The sequence below is a fragment of the Cucumis sativus genome, chromosome 4 (assembly GCF_000004075.3).
Source record: "Cucumis sativus cultivar 9930 chromosome 4, Cucumber_9930_V3, whole genome shotgun sequence".
Taxonomy (NCBI): Eukaryota; Viridiplantae; Streptophyta; class Magnoliopsida; order Cucurbitales; family Cucurbitaceae; genus Cucumis; species Cucumis sativus.
In genome coordinates this window covers 20,622,337-20,638,772 of record NC_026658.2, presented here as the reverse complement: position 1 = coordinate 20,638,772, position 16,436 = coordinate 20,622,337, and positions in this window count along the sequence as shown.

Below are 16,436 nucleotides of genomic sequence, written 5' to 3'. Positions count from 1 at the left end.
GTCGGCGATCTGGCCACTCTCACTCTTACAAATCAAAGGACAATCTCTCATGAATAGGAGTTCATAATACATTTAGGATTAAGACTAAGTTACATAGATCATTCTAGTGAAATAGAAACCTAACTAGTTAACGGAGTTACATCTAGTGGTTACTATTTTGCGGTCCTGTCTTATGTCAACTCATTGCATAGGATACCCTCACTCGCATGTCAACTACATGAACACGTTTGATCATTACGTTTGTACCAAATACAAAGTGAGTCGTATCCATAGTGTTACTAGGATAAGGTTCCCAGTCTTATCCTTATACTATAGACCCTTTAAGTTGATATTTAACATTGATCCCTATGTGTCTCTACATACTAGTCAAGACTCATTAAACATCTTAGGATGTTAGTTTATTGGATTTGGGTTATTAAGACAAAACTAATAATTTAATCAATAACAATTATTATAATAATAACACTTTATTAATAACATCAATGAATTATATTTACCATCTATGAGTTTTAAGACATAAATCTCAACATAAACAACAATGGCGAATATGTATGTTCTCGGATTCTGTTGATACAATAGTCTAAACGCAAGGTAATGAGACAAAGTGTAGAGAACGATTCGAGATCTTTGGTGAAAAGAATAATTGACTAATGGGTGTTTATGTGAAATGAATATTGATATGATTCGTGAGTTGATCTAACTTTATTGTAAAAATGATTACATACGTTTTGATATGTTTTGAAAAATGAAGTGTTTATTGATAAAGTGATTTGTGTTTGGAATTTATTCTTTGGCGAAAAGGATTTATCGAAAACCATTGCTAAAAGGATTTCATAAAACCTCAATAAGTCTTTTAAACTTACGTTTTAAAAATCTCATCTTCTAGAAACAGGTGTTTAGGCCAAGTAGAGAAGAAGGTTGAAGGGCTTGCGGCGACTTGAGAAAGCCACCAAGCATTTAAGAGTTGTTATTTATGTTTGGTCAAAGTGTTATAATTGTATAATCTTACCAAACGCTTGTTATTAATGAAGTGTACGTTTTAGTTATGTTATTTATCATTTTTGGCATTTAAGGTTGACTACCCTTGCATTTTGAGTTTTGGTGATAGTTTATAAGGAGTCGAGAGTAAGCTTAGTGATAAGACTAGTTGCAAAGTTTAAGCTAATTCGCATTACATAATGTGTTTTGGTTGTCTTGCGAATTAGGGTGTGACACCAATCACGCAGTAAAAAGGATTGGTAACGACTCATATTTTGTTTTACAGCTAACCCTTTTGAGGATGTCAACCGCTTCGCAACGTCTCGAATACCGACACACGTTAATCTCAAATACTAAAATATCCACCAATATATATATGTATATATAAAGTAGAGGAATGATGAGTTTTTAGTGCATTTTTTAGTGTTTAATTAGACTTCTCATGTGTTTAGATTACATTTTGAAGTGTTTAATTTCAAAAATAAGTTACTTTAAAAAAAATAAAATGTTTGGAAGCCACACAAAATAAATTTTAAACAATAGTTTTAGGAAAAGAAAAAATAGTTTAAATAAAAATGAGTTTATTGAAACACATTGTTTTTATAAAAAAAATCAATCCAAACAAATCCTAAATAGTAAGGTGTTCTCAGTGGTATCTCGTGAGGTTGCAATTCCAATTTATATCTAATTGCTCCAAATTAATATATCTCTATTACCATCCTCGGTTTTCACCCATTAATGCTTCATTTACACAAAACAATCAAATTTAAAAGGTGGAAGTCATCTCCTCCTTTAAAATAGGAAATTCAGGTAAGACAAGGAGGGCATTATATTCGTGGGTTTCTATTTATCCAAATTGAGCAGACCCTATTGAATTAAGGTAATGTGTAAACAAACTGTCAATTTTGGATTGTTAGTTTTATTCTAAATAATCTTACAAGGAAGATTGCTCTAACAAACCCCTTGTGTTTTTGTTGTTTATATAAAACTAAAATGTTATTTTTAGGTGCTATGCCAAATTTATCCTTAATTTTTATTAAGCAACAATCACTATATAAAAAGGAGAAATAGACGAAGAGAAAACACACAACAAAAATGGTGACAATTAGTTCTAATATGGCATTGAGAACTTGTGCTCTCGTACTCCTTGGGGTGCACTTTGGAATCTATCAAACACATGGTAGAAGTTTGTTTGATGTCAATGAAGACAACTCTCTTTTTGAAAGTAAATTTAAGGCGCCCATTATAATTCATCCAAAACAACATATCCATTTTTCACTTTCGAAACCCGAAGGAATGCCTGATTCAGATACACATTTCAGTTTTGGAATATTCTCAAAAGATGTCCGTATTCCTCCATCTGGACCAAGTCAAAGATCTTTAGACTCACCGCCTCTCCCATCCATTGTCTTACATAAGGAATCTCGAATTAACTTTGGAATATTACCAAAAGGTCGACGTATTCCTCCATCTGGGCCAAGTCAAAGATTTTCAGACTCTCCACCTTCCCCATTCAAAGTTTTACACAAGGAATCTAGACTTAACTTTGGAATATTACCGAAAGGTATGCGTATTCCTCCATCTGGGCCAAGTCAAAGATTTTCAGACTATCCACCTCCTCCACCACATGCTCCTTTCCTTATTTAAAAGAAAGAAACTAAATTTGATTGTGGTATACATATTGAGCATATTTTTCATTATCACTTTCAAGTAGAAAGGTGTTGAAAATGACTATCATTGTATTGATTTATAATTAATGTTTCAATTGGAATTTAATGTAATAATAATAATAATAATTTTGATGGTTATAATGATATATTCGATACATTTTATAGTTCTAAAATTATTATTCTTTTTATATATTTTAAAGAAAAGATTTATGGGGTTGGTTCTTTTTCTTTCCAAACAACCCTAGCTTTTTCCTTAGAGCAAGTTTTTTTCTTTAGATTTCATTTCTTCTCCCACTAGAGCATGCTTGAGTTGAAAAGTTGTGTTAAAATTGGAGAGCAACTGACATATTTGATTTAGCATAAGGTAGCATCGATTTTTTCTTTCAAGGAAGTAGTTTGTTTGTCACGTCACAACATTTTTTTTTTCCTACAATTTGAAAGCAAAATTTTACAAATGTTAATCAAAATTAGATGTACAAAGATAACCTACTATATTCACAAGTCACGCCCTTGTGAAGTACTAATTGCTAGATAACTAAGAATATTAATTGCCTGCAGAAACCATGATGTTCTTCATCGTGAAGTGCTTCTTGTCATGTAGTGCTTTCTATATGTAAGATTAAATAAATTTCATCAATACTTTATGAAATAAATTTCATTTGCTCTCTTTAACCTTGATGCCTAGCATATCCCTTTCATTAGATGTTTTCTATTTTAACAATATGATTAAATAAAGGAGAAAAAAAGTACCAAGTGATATAGTTTTTACTAATCACCTTCTTGTTTGAAACAATTGTTTTATCTTATGTTATGTGTATCAGCTTGTTGACTTGGAAGCATTTGTTTGGACTTGGGGAATAGTGTTATTGTATATGTTGGTGTCGCGCTAACTCTACATGGTGAGTCATTGGTCATGGTCACTGCATACTATATGCTCACTATTTACCTCTTCATCATGTAATTACTAAGTCCTTGTTGAGTACAAGTTTTCCTAGTCCTTGCTCAAGTGTAAGCAAAACAATAGGTTTCCTGGATAATCCAAGGTCAGACATAGGAAATTGATATCAAAGCATTAGTTCTAGGGATTACTCTTCCTTCGGGTAGTATAAAATTAAGGAATTAACTAAATAGTGTAAAGAAGTGTAAGTTTATATACTATATATACTTATCAACGGAAGAGAATCTATAAAGGAAATTAGGATGGAGGCGAAATAGAGGTGGGAACTAACTTGTGTATAAGAAAAGGGAGAAGGAAGGTCTCTACACTACTAGGCCATTAGCAATATGAAAGCCTTGATGCGACATAAGTTAGTTAACTAGCTTATGATTAAGGCGAGAATCTCTTGGTGTCATTAAACACCACACTTGGTTAAGCAAGGCATATCTAGAAAATTTCACTTACAAAACTTATGAAGCTTCTCTTTTAAGGGTGACAACCTCTCGACGCTAGACACCCACACTTCTTCTCCTTTTAGGATACAAATGATGGAAGTTATCTTGTCAAGATGGAGTTTGTTTCCAAACTCCTCTTTGCACGCGTTAACCATATCCTTGCTACTTGTCCTCTCGGATAGTTGTCGATAAACACGGGTCAAGTGATTAATATAGATTAGCTAATGCGATAAGAGTTATAAGCTAAGCTTCTTATCAAGAACTTATCACAAACCTAAACTACAAATAACAAATTGATAGATGAATAGTAAAGATTTGATGGATTCAACAGGTATAAACATGTAATGTATTAAAGAATGTAGGCCTTTGGTTACTGTACAATATGAACAAATACATTACAAAGAAATACAAAAATGAAAGACAAAAGAAATGAATAGTACAAGTCATGGGAAGTAAGAGATGGACTCTACTCAACCCTTAAGCTTTAATCTACAGTGTCACACCCTGTCTAGAGCTCCTGTCTACTTGGTCCGAGACGTGACATGACAACTTGGTATCAGAGCAAGAGTTTAGTCTTTGGGGAGTGAAGTGTAAGTCATGTTAGTAAGAACAAATAGTTCTTTGTGAGGTAGAGAAAGTAAGGGAAAGGAATAGATCAGTTAAGGGAAGTCTAAGAGGAAGTTAGAGCTAAAGTTTAAAGTTAAAGTAGTTAGTAGCTTCTATAACATGTCTAATGGTTGATATATTATAAGAGTCATGCCTCAGCAGGGTAAAGACAGACAACATAAGAGAGATCAGGACCAGACTCGAGGTCCCACCTGAGAACAATCGAAGGAAGAATCTAGCACTCTGATATAAGCTAAGACTAAAGAGGAACAATATCATAAATTTACCCAAAGGTTTATGATGATGATAGGATCAACACCTGGCGACCCTGAATGGAAATATGGTATTGAATGACTAAAGAACTTGGAAGCTAAAATTTTTGAAGGTTTGACGATTCCAACAAATGTTGAGTCATGGTTGGTAATAGTAAAGAAATGTTTCAAGGTTATGAGGTATCCTAGAGAGTGAAAGGTAAGACTGGCAATGTTTTTTTTCCATAAAGAAGCAGAATATTGGTGGAGATCAATTGAGGTTTGACGAGGAGATAATGATGATTTGGATTGGAAGACTTTTAGAGGTATTTTTGAAGAGAAGTACTACCCAAGCACTTATCGTGAATTGAAGATAGAGGAATTTTTGCATCTAGAGCAATAATCATTGACTGGTAGCAGATTATGAAAGGAAGTTCATAGAATTATCAAGGTATGCTGAAGTGTTAGTGGCAATTGAAGTTGATGGTTGTCGAATTTTTACATCATGCGTTTTGGTTGTCTTGCGAATTAGGGTGTGACACCAATCACACAGTAAAAAGGATTGGTAACGACTCATATTTTGTTTTAAAACTAACCCTTTTGAGGATTTCAACCGCTTCGCATCGTCTCGAACATGTACCGACACACGTTAATCTCAAATACTAAAATATCCACCAATATATATATATATATATATATATATATATATATATATATATATATAAAGTAGAGGAATGATGAGTTTTTAGTGCATTTTTTAGTGTTTAATTAGACTTCTGGTGTGTTTGGATTACATTTTGAAGTGTTTAATTTCAAAAATAAGTTACTTTAAAAAAACTAAAATGTTTGGAAGCCACTCAAAATAAATTTTAAACAATATTTTTAGGAAAAGGAAAAATAGTTTAAATAAAAATGAGTTTATTGAAACACATTGTTTTTATAAAAAAAATCAATCCAAACAAATCCTAAATACTAAGGTGTTCTCAATGGTATCTTGTGAGGTTGAATTCCAATTTATATCTAATTGCTCCAAATTAATATATCTCTATTACCATCCTCGGTTTTCACCCATTAATGCTTCATTTACTCAATGACGTCATCTCCTCCTTTAAAATAGGAAATTCACGTAAGACAAGGAGGGCATTATATTGGTGGATTTCTCTTCATCCAAATTGAGGAGACCCTATTGAATTAAGGTAATGTGTAAACAAATGGTCAATTTTGGATTGTTAGTTTTATTCTAAATATTCTTACAAAGAAGATTGGTCTAACAAACCCCTTGTGTTTTTGTTGTTTATATAAAACTAAAATGTTATTTTTAGGTGCTATGCCAAATTTATCCTTAATTTTTATTAAGAAACAATCACTATATAAAAAGGAGAAATAGACGAAGAGAAAACACACAACAAAAATGGTGACAATTAGTTCTAATATGGCATTGAGAACTTGTGCTCTCGTACTCCTTGGGTTGCACTTTGGAATCTATCAAACATGTGGTAGAAGTTTGTTTGATGTCAATGAAGACAACTCTCTTTTTCAAAGTAAATTTAAGGCGCCCATTATAATTCATCCAAAACAAAATATCCATTTTTCACTTTCGAAACCCGAAGGAATGCCTGATTCAGATACACATTTCAGTTTTGGAATATTCTCAAAAGATGTCCGTATTCCTCCATCTGGACCAAGTCAAAGATCTTTAGACTCACCGCCTCTCCCATCCATTGTCTTACATAAGGAATCTCGAATTAACTTTGGAATATTACCAAAAGGTCGACGTATTCCTCCATCTGGGCCAAGTCAAAGATTTTCAGACTCTCCACCTTCCCCATTCAAAGTTTTACACAAGGAATCTAGACTTAACTTTGGAATATTACCGAAAGGTATGCGTATTCCTCCATCTGGGCCAAGTCAAAGATTTTCAGACTATCCACCTCCTCCACCACATGCTCCTTTCCTTATTTAAAAGAAAGAAACTAAATTTGATTGTGGTATACATATTGAGCATATTTTTCATTATCACTTTCAAGTAGAAAGGTGTTGAAAATGACTATCATTGTATTGATTTATAATTAATGTTTCAATTGGAATTTAATGTAATAATAATAATAATAATTTTGATGGTTATAATGATATATTCGATACATTTTATAGTTCTAAAATTATTATTCTTTTTATATATTTTAAAGAAAAGATTTATGGGGTTGGTTCTTTTTCTTTCCAAACAACCCTAGCTTTTTCCTTAGAGCAAGTTTTTTTCTTTAGATTTCATTTCTTCTCCCACTAGAGCATGCTTGAGTTGAAAAGTTGTGTTAAAATTGGAGAGCAACTGACATATTTGATTTAGCATAAGGTAGCATCGATTTTTTCTTTCAAGGAAGTAGTTTGTTTGTCACGTCACAACATTTTTTTTTTTCCTACAATTTGAAAGCAAAATTTTACAAATGTTAATCAAAATTAGATGTACAAAGATAACCTACTATATTCACAAGTCATGCCCTTGTGAAGTACTAATTGCTAGATAACTAAGAATATTAATTGCCTGCAGAAACCATGATGTTCTTCATCGTGAAGTGCTTCTTGTCATGTAGTGCTTTCTATATGTAAGATTAAATAAATTTCATCAATACTTTATGAAATAAATTTCATTTGCTCTCTTTAACCTTGATGCCTAGCATATCCCTTTCATTAGATGTTTTCTATTTTAACAATATGATTAAATAAAGGAGAAAAAAAGTACCAAGTGATATAGTTTTTACCAATCACCTTCTTGTTTGAAACAATTGTTTTATCTTATGTTATGTGTATCAGCTTGTTGACTTGGAAGCATTTGTTCGGACTTAGGGAATATTGTTATTGTATATGTTGGTATCGCTGCTAACTGCTATGTCGAACTCTATCATGGTGAGTCATTGGTCATGGTCACTGCATACTATATGCTCACTATTTACCTCTTCATCATGTAATTACTAAGTCCTTGTTGAGTACAAGTTTTCCTAGTCCTTGCCCAAGTGTAAGCAAAACAATAGGTTTCCTGGATAATCCAGGGTCAGACATAGAAAATTGATATCAAAGCATTAGTTCTAGGGATTACTCTTCCTTCGGGTAGTATAAAATTAAAGAATTAACTAAATAGTGTAAAGAAGTGTAATTTTATATACTATATATACTTATCAGCAGAAGAGAATATATAAAGGAAATTAGGATGGAGGCGAAATAGAGGTGGGAACTAACATGTGTATAAGTAAAGGGAGAAGGAAGGTCTCTACACTACTAGGCCATTAAGCAATATGAAAGCCTTGATGCGACATAAGTTAGTTAACTAGCTTATGATTAAGGCGAGAATCTCTTGGTGTCATTAAACACCACACTTGGTTAAGCAAGGTATATCTAGAGAATTTCACTTACAAAACTTATGAAGCTTCTCTTTTAAGGGTGACAACCTCTCGACGCTAAACACCCACACTTCTTCTTCTTTTAGGATACAAATGATGGAAGTTATCTTGTCAAGATGGAGTTTGTTTCCAAACTCCTCTTGGCACGCGTTAACCATATCCCTGCTACTTGTCCTCTGCTCGGATAGTTGTCGATAAAACACGGGTCAAGTGATTAATATAGATTAGCTATAATGCGATAAGAGTTATAAGCCAAGCTTCTTATCAAGAACTTATCACAAACCTAAACTACAAATAACAAATTGATAGATGAATAGTAGAGATTTGATGGATTCGAAAGGTATAAACATGTAATGTATTAAAGAATGTAGGCCTTTGGTTACAGTACAATATGAACAAATACATTACAAAGAAATACAAAAATGAAAGATAAAAGAAATGAATAGTACAAGTCATGGGAAGTAAGAGATGGACTCTACTCAACCCTTAAGCTTTCATCTACAGTGTCACACCCTGTCTAGAGCACCTGTCTGCTTGGTCCGAGACGTGACATGACAACTTGGTATTAGAGCAAGAGTTTAGTCTTTGGGGAGTGAAGTGTAAGTCATGTTAGTAAGAACAAATAGTTCTTTGTGAGGTAGAGAAAGTAAGGGAAAGGAATAGATCAGTTAAGGGAAGTCTAAGAGGAAGTTAGAGCTAAAGTTTAAAGTTAAAGTAGTTAGTAGCTTCTATAACATGTCTAATGGTTGATATGTTATAAGAGTCATGCCTCAGCAGCGTAAAGACAGACAACATAAGAGAGTCAGGACCAGACTTGAGGTCCCACCTGGGAACAATCGAAGGAAGAATCTAGCACTCTGATATAAGCTAAGACTAAAGAGGAACAATATCATAAATTTGCCCAAAGGTTTATGATGATGATAGGATCAACACCTGGCGATCCTGAAAGGAAATATGGTATTGAACGACTAAAGAACTTGGAAGCTACAATTTTTGAAGGTTTGACGATTCCAACAAATGTTGAGTCATGGTTGGTAATAGTAAAGAAATGTTTCAAGGTTATGAGGTATCCTAGAGAGTGAAAGGTAAGACTGGCAACGTTTTTTTTCCATAAAGAAGCAGAATATTGGTGGAGATCAATTGAGGTTTGACGAGGAGATAATGATGATTTGGATTGGAAGACTTTTAGAGGTATTTTTTGAAGAGAAGTACTACCTAAGCACTTATCGTGAATTGAAGATAGAGGAATTTTTGCATCTAGAGCAATAATCATTGATTGGTAGCAGATTATGAAAGGAAGTTCATAGAATTATCAAGGTATGCTGAAGTGTTAGTGGCAATTGAAGTTGATGGTTGTCGAATGTTTGCAAGAGGACTAAGGTTGAAGATCCTTACTTCTGTTACTTCAACAACAAAATGAACTGACTTCTCTAAGCTAGTCGAAACTGCATTGCGAGTGGAACATAGTTTCTTGAAGGCAAAGCCAACATCAGAACTTGGTCAAGGAATTTCATCGATTGGTAATACCAAAGGACAGGAGCAACGATGATTTACTCCAGGTATGTAGAGTAATCAAAACTTTAAAACTTAATCTGGTGAGCAGAACTACATGCAGGCTAGTGAAGGAAGTGTTGCTTTTTCGAGACAATCAAGTAGAGCAATGAGGTCTGAATCAAGACAAGAATTAGGAGTAAGTAATCGTGAAAGACCTTTGTGTGAATTTTGTGGTAAACAATATTCGGGAATGTGTTTAGTAAGAACGAATGAATATTACTGTTGTAGGAATCGTGATGCTAACTTTTATGTGCACATTAAGAGTCAAGGCCACTATGGGGTGTACGAGGCTACATAGTGAAAACTTATTTTCGTTGACGTCTCTGAATCTACAAACAGTCGAATTGGTTTGTGGGAACCAATTGGAATGAAAAAAAGTTTAGAGGTAGTTGAGAGAAACTCTTTCAAAAGCCTTACATTTTTTTTTTTCTTAATGAATTCGTTAAACAAAATTGTTTTCTTCTAGATACTAATAACTCTCTTTCCTTCTTGGAATAGGAAAAGGAGTAGGAGAGAATCATGAGATTATCAAATCTACTAATTAATTAATAAATAATTAAATCATATTTAATTAATATTTCATTCAAATCTTACTTGAATGAATTATTTGAATGAATATCTCTCCAATATCTTATAGATTTATATTAATATAATTAATTAAATCATATTTAATTGATATTTCATTCGAATCTTATTTGAATGAATATATTTCCAACATCTTATAGATTTTTATTAGTATAATTAATTAAATCATATTTAATTAATATTTCATTAAGATCTTATTTGAATGAATATCTCTGCGATGTCTTATAGATTTAATTAAGTAAAACTAGACTATTAATTAATTATCCAACTATTTAATAACTAAATTAAATATCTTATATTTAACTTAAATTAAATTTGAATCATTTTCAAATATATGTTTCTCTCTTAACCAATAATTTTAATATGAATCCAATTCACATTAAATTAATAGTTGAACTCATTCAAATATTTTATCTCTCATAAATTAATTTTGAATCATATCTAAAATTAAATTTATATAAGAAAGTTTGATAAACTTTGTATTGTAATGTATCACTATACATTAAACTAGTTACCAAAGTAAATTTGAACATTTCAAATTACAACCAATATAAATATAATTATCTCTCATAGGGAAGGAGTGAATTCCATCTTGTAATTATGTTCTCAGCTCCCCACTTGGTCTCCAAAATGATAAGCTTATTGAGTGGACGATTTAGCCACTATTACCCATACAAATCAAATAACAATTTCATGCGAATAAAAATTCATAATACACTTAGGATTAAGACTAAGTTACATAGATCATCTAGTGAAATAGAAACCTAACTAGTTAACGGAGTTACATCTAGTGGTTACTATTTCGCGGTCTGGTCTTATGCAAACTCAATGCATATGATACTCTCACTCGCATGTCAACTACACGAACGCATTAGATCATTGTGTTTGTATCAAATACAAAGTGAGTCGTACCCATAGTATTACTAGGATAAGGTACCTAGTCTTAAACCTATACTTAGACCCTTTAAGCTGATTTTGAACATTAATCCTTGTGTCTCTCTATATACTGTTCAAGACTCATTAATCCTTGTGTGTCTCTATACAAGGAGTCGAATGTAAGCTTAGTGATAAGACCAGTTGCAAAGTTTAAGCTAATTCGCATTACATCATGCGTTTTGGTTGTCTTGCGAATTAGGGTGTGACACCAATCACACAGTAAAAAAGATTGGTAACGACTCATATTTTGTTTTAAAACTAACCCTTTTGAGGATGTCAACCGCTTCGCATCGTCTCGAACATGTACCGACACACGTTAATCTCAAATACTAAAATATCCACCTATATATATATATATATATATATATGTATATATAAAGTAGAGGAATGATGAATTTTTGGTGCATTTTTTAGTGTTTAATTAGACTTCTGGTGTGTTTGGATTACATTTTGAAGTGTTTAATTTAAAAAATAAGTTACTTTAAAAAAACTAAAATGTTTGGAAGCCACTCAAAATAAATTTTAAACAATATTTTTAGGAAAAGAAAAAATATTTTAAATAAAAATGAGTTTATTGAAACACATTGTTTTTATAAAAAAAATCAATCCAAACAAATCCTAAATAGTAAGGTGTTCTCAATGGTATCTTATGAGGTTGAATTCCAATATATATCTAATTGCTCCAAATTAATATATCTCTATTACCATCCTCGGTTTTCACCCATTAATGCTTCATTTACTCAATGACGTCATCTCCTCCTTTAAAATAGGAAATTCAGGTAAGACAAGGAGGGCATTATATTGGTCGATTTCTATTTATCCAAATTGAGAAGACTATTGAATTAAGGTAATGTGTAAACAAAGTGTCAATTTTGGATTGTTAGTTTTATTCTAAATTTTCTTACAAAGAAGATTGCTCTAACAAACCCCTTGTGTTTTTGTTGTTTATATAAAACTAAAATGTTATTTTTAGGTGCTATGCCAAATTTATCCTTAATTTTTATTAAGAAACAATCACTATATAAAAAGGAGAAATAGACGAAGAGAAAACACACAACAAAAATGGTGACAATTAGTTCTAATATGGCATTGAGAACTTGTGCTCTCGTACTCCTTGGGGTGCACTTTGGAATCTATCAAACACATGGTAGAAGTTTGTTTAATGTCAATGAAGACAACTCTCTTTTTGAAAGTAAATTTAAGGCGCCCATTATAATTCATCCAAAACAAAATATCCATTTTTCACTTTCGCAACCCGAAGGAATGCCTGATTCAGATACACATTTCAGTTTTGGAATATTCTCAAAAGATGTCCGTATTTCTCCATCTGGACCAAGTCAAAGATCTTTAGACTCTCCGTCTCTCCCATCCATTGTCTTACATAAGGAATCTCGAATTAACTTTGGAATATTACCAAAAGGTCGACGTATTCCTCCATCTGGGCCAAGTCAAAGATTTTCAGACTCTCCACCTTCCCCATTCAATGTTTTACACAAGGAATCTAGACTTAACTTTGGAATATTACCGAAAGGTATGCGTATTCCTCCATCTGGGCCAAGTCAAAGATTTTCAGACTATCCACCTCCTTCACCCCATGCTCCTTTCCTTATTTAAGAGAAAGAAACTAAATTTGATTGTGGTATACATATTGAGCATATTTTTCATTATCACTTTCAAGTAGAAAGGTGTTGAAAATGACTATCATTGTACTGATTTATAATTAATGTTTCAATTGGAATTTAATGTAATAATAATTATTATTATTTTGATGGTTATAATGATATATTCAATACATTTTATAGTTCTAAAATTATTATTCTTTTTATATATTTTAAAGAAAAGATTTATGGGGTTGGTTCTTTTTCTTTCCAAACACCCTATCTTTTTCCTTAGAGGAAGTTTTTTTCTTTAGATTTCATTTCTTCTCCCACTAGTGCATGCTTGAGTTGAAAAGTTGTGTTAAACTTGGGGAGCAACTGACATATTTGATTTAGCATAAGGTAGCATCGATTTTTTCTTTCAAGGAAGTAGTTCGTTTGTCACGTCACAACATTTTGTTTTTCCTACAATTTGAAAGCAAAATTTTACAAATGTTGATCAAAATTAGATGTACAAAGATAACCTACTATATTCACAAGTCATGCCCTTGTGAAGTACTAATTGCTAGATAACTAAGAATATTAATTGCCTGCAGAAACCATGATGTTCTTCATCGTGAAGTGCTTCTTGTCATGTAGTGCTTTCTATATGTAAGATTAAATAAATTTCATCAATACTTTATGAAATAAATTTCATTTGCTCTCTTTAACCTTGATGCCTAGCATATCCCTTTTATTAGATGTTTTCTATTTTAACAATATGATTAAATAAAGGAGAAAAAAAGTACCAAGTGATATAGTTTTTACGAATCACCTTCTTGTTTGAAACAATTGTTTTATCTTATGTTATGTGTATCAGCTTGTTGACTTGGAAGCATTTGTTCGGACTTGGGGAATAGTGTTATTGTATATGTTGGTGTCGCGCTAACTCTACATGGTGAGTCATTGGTCATGGTCACTGCATACTATATGCTCACTATTTACCTCTTCATCATGTAATTACTAAGTCCTTGTTGAGTACAAGTTTTCCTAGTCCTTGCTCAAGTGTAAGCAAAACAATAGGTTTCCTGGATAATCCAAGGTCAGACAGAGGAAATTGATATCAAAGCATTAGTTCTAGGGATTACTCTTCCTTCGGGTAGTATAAAATTAAGGAATTAACTAAATAGTGTAAAGAAGTGTAAGTTTATATACTATATATACTTATCAACGGAAGAGAATCTATAAAGGAAATTAGGATGGAGGCGAAATAGAGGTGGGAACTAACTTGTGTATAAGAAAAGGGAGAAGGAAGGTCTCTACACTACTAGGCCATTAGCAATATGAAAGCCTTGATGCGACATAAGTTAGTTAACTAGCTTATGATTAAGGCAAGAATCTCTTGGTGTCATTAAACACCACACTTGGTTAAGCAAGGCATATCTAGAACATTTCACTTACAAAACTTATGAAGCTTCTCTTTTAAGGGTGACAACCTCTCGACGCTAAACACCCACACTTCTTCTCCTTTTAGGATACAAATGATGGAAGTTATCTTGTCAAGATGGAGTTTGTTTCCAAACTCCTCTTTGCACGCGTTAACCATATCTTTGCTACTTGTCCTCTCGGATAGTTGTCGATAAACACGGGTCAAGTGATTAATATAGATTAGCTAATGCGATAAGAGTTATAAGCTAAGCTTCTTATCAAGAACTTATCACAAACCTAAACTACAAATAACAAATTGACAGATGAATAGTAAAGATTTGATGGATTCAAAAGGTATAAACATGTAATGTATTAAAGAATGTAGGCCTTTGGTTACTGTACAATATGAACAAATACATTACAAAGAAATACAAAAATGAAAGATAAAAGAAATGAATAGTACAAGTCATGGGAAGTAAGAGATGGACTCTACTCAACCCTTAAGCTTTCATCTACAGTGTCACACCCTGTCTAGAGCACCTGCCTGCTTGGTCCGAGACGTGACATGACAACTTGGTATTAGAGCAAGAGTTTAGTCTTTGGGGAGTGAAGTGTAAGTCATGTTAGTAAGAACAAATAGTTCTTTGTGAGGTAGAGAAAGTAAGGGAAAGGAATAGATCAGTTAAGGGAAGTCTAAGATGAAGTTAGAGCTAAAGTTTAAAGTTAAAGTAGTTAGTAGCTTCTATAACATGTCTAATGGTTGATATGTTATAAGAGTCATGCCTCAGCAGCGTAATCAAAACTTTAAAACTTAATCTGGTAATACCAAAGGACGGGAGCAACGATGATTTACTCCAGGTATGTAGAGTAATCAAAGGGTCATTATATTAGTGGATTTCTATTCATCCAAATTGAGAAGACTCTATTGAATTAAGGTAACGTGTAAACAAAGGGTCAATTTTAGATTGTTAGTTTTATTCTAAATATTCTTACAAAGAAGATTACTCTAACAAACCCATTGTGTTTTTGTTGTTTATATAAAACTAAAATTTTATTTTTAGGTGCTATGCCAAATTTATCCTTAATTTTTATTAAGAAACAATCACTATATAAAAAGGAGAAATAGACGAAGAGAAAACACACAACAAAAATGGTGACAATTAGTTCTAATATGGCATTGAGAACTTGTGCTCTCGTACTCCTTGGGGTGCACTTTGGAATCTATCAAACACATGGTAGAAGTTTGTTTGATGTCAATGAAGACAACTCTCTTTTTCAAAGTAAATTTAAGGCGCCCATTATAATTCATCCAAAACAAAATATCCATTTTTCACTTTCGAAACCCGAAGGAATGCCTGATTCAGATACACATTTCAGTTTTGGAATATTCTCAAAAGATGTCCGTATTCCTCCATCTAGACGAAGTCAAAGATCTTCAGACTCTCCTCCTCTCCCATCCATTGTCTTACATAAGGAATCTCGAATTAACTTTGGAATATTACCAAAAGGTCGACGTATTCCTCCATCTGGGCCAAGTCAAAGATTTTCAGACTCTCCACCTTCCCCATTCAAAGTTTTACACAAGGAATCTAGACTTAACTTTGGAATATTACCGAAAGGTATGCGTATTCCTCCATCTGGGCCAAGTCAAAGATTTTCAGACTATCCACCTCCTCCACCACATGCTCCTTTCCTTATTTAAAAGAAAGAAACTAAATTTGATTGTGGTATACATATTGAGCATCTTTTTCATTATCACTTTCAAGTAGAAAGGTGTTGAAAATTACTATCATTGTACTTATTTATAATTAACATTTCAATTGGAAATTAATAATAATAATAATAATAATAATTTTGATGGCTATAATGATATATTCAATACATTTGATAGTTTTAAAATTATTATTCTTTTTATATAATTTTAAAAAGTTAAAAGATGGAGCGAGATCAGAATGATCCTTCAAAATGTGTCGGCGTTAGGATGAAGGCCACCCCATGTCGATCCAATCTGAAAAGAGAAGAAAAATGAAAAACGAAAAATGGAAATGAAGAACAAGTGGATTGATC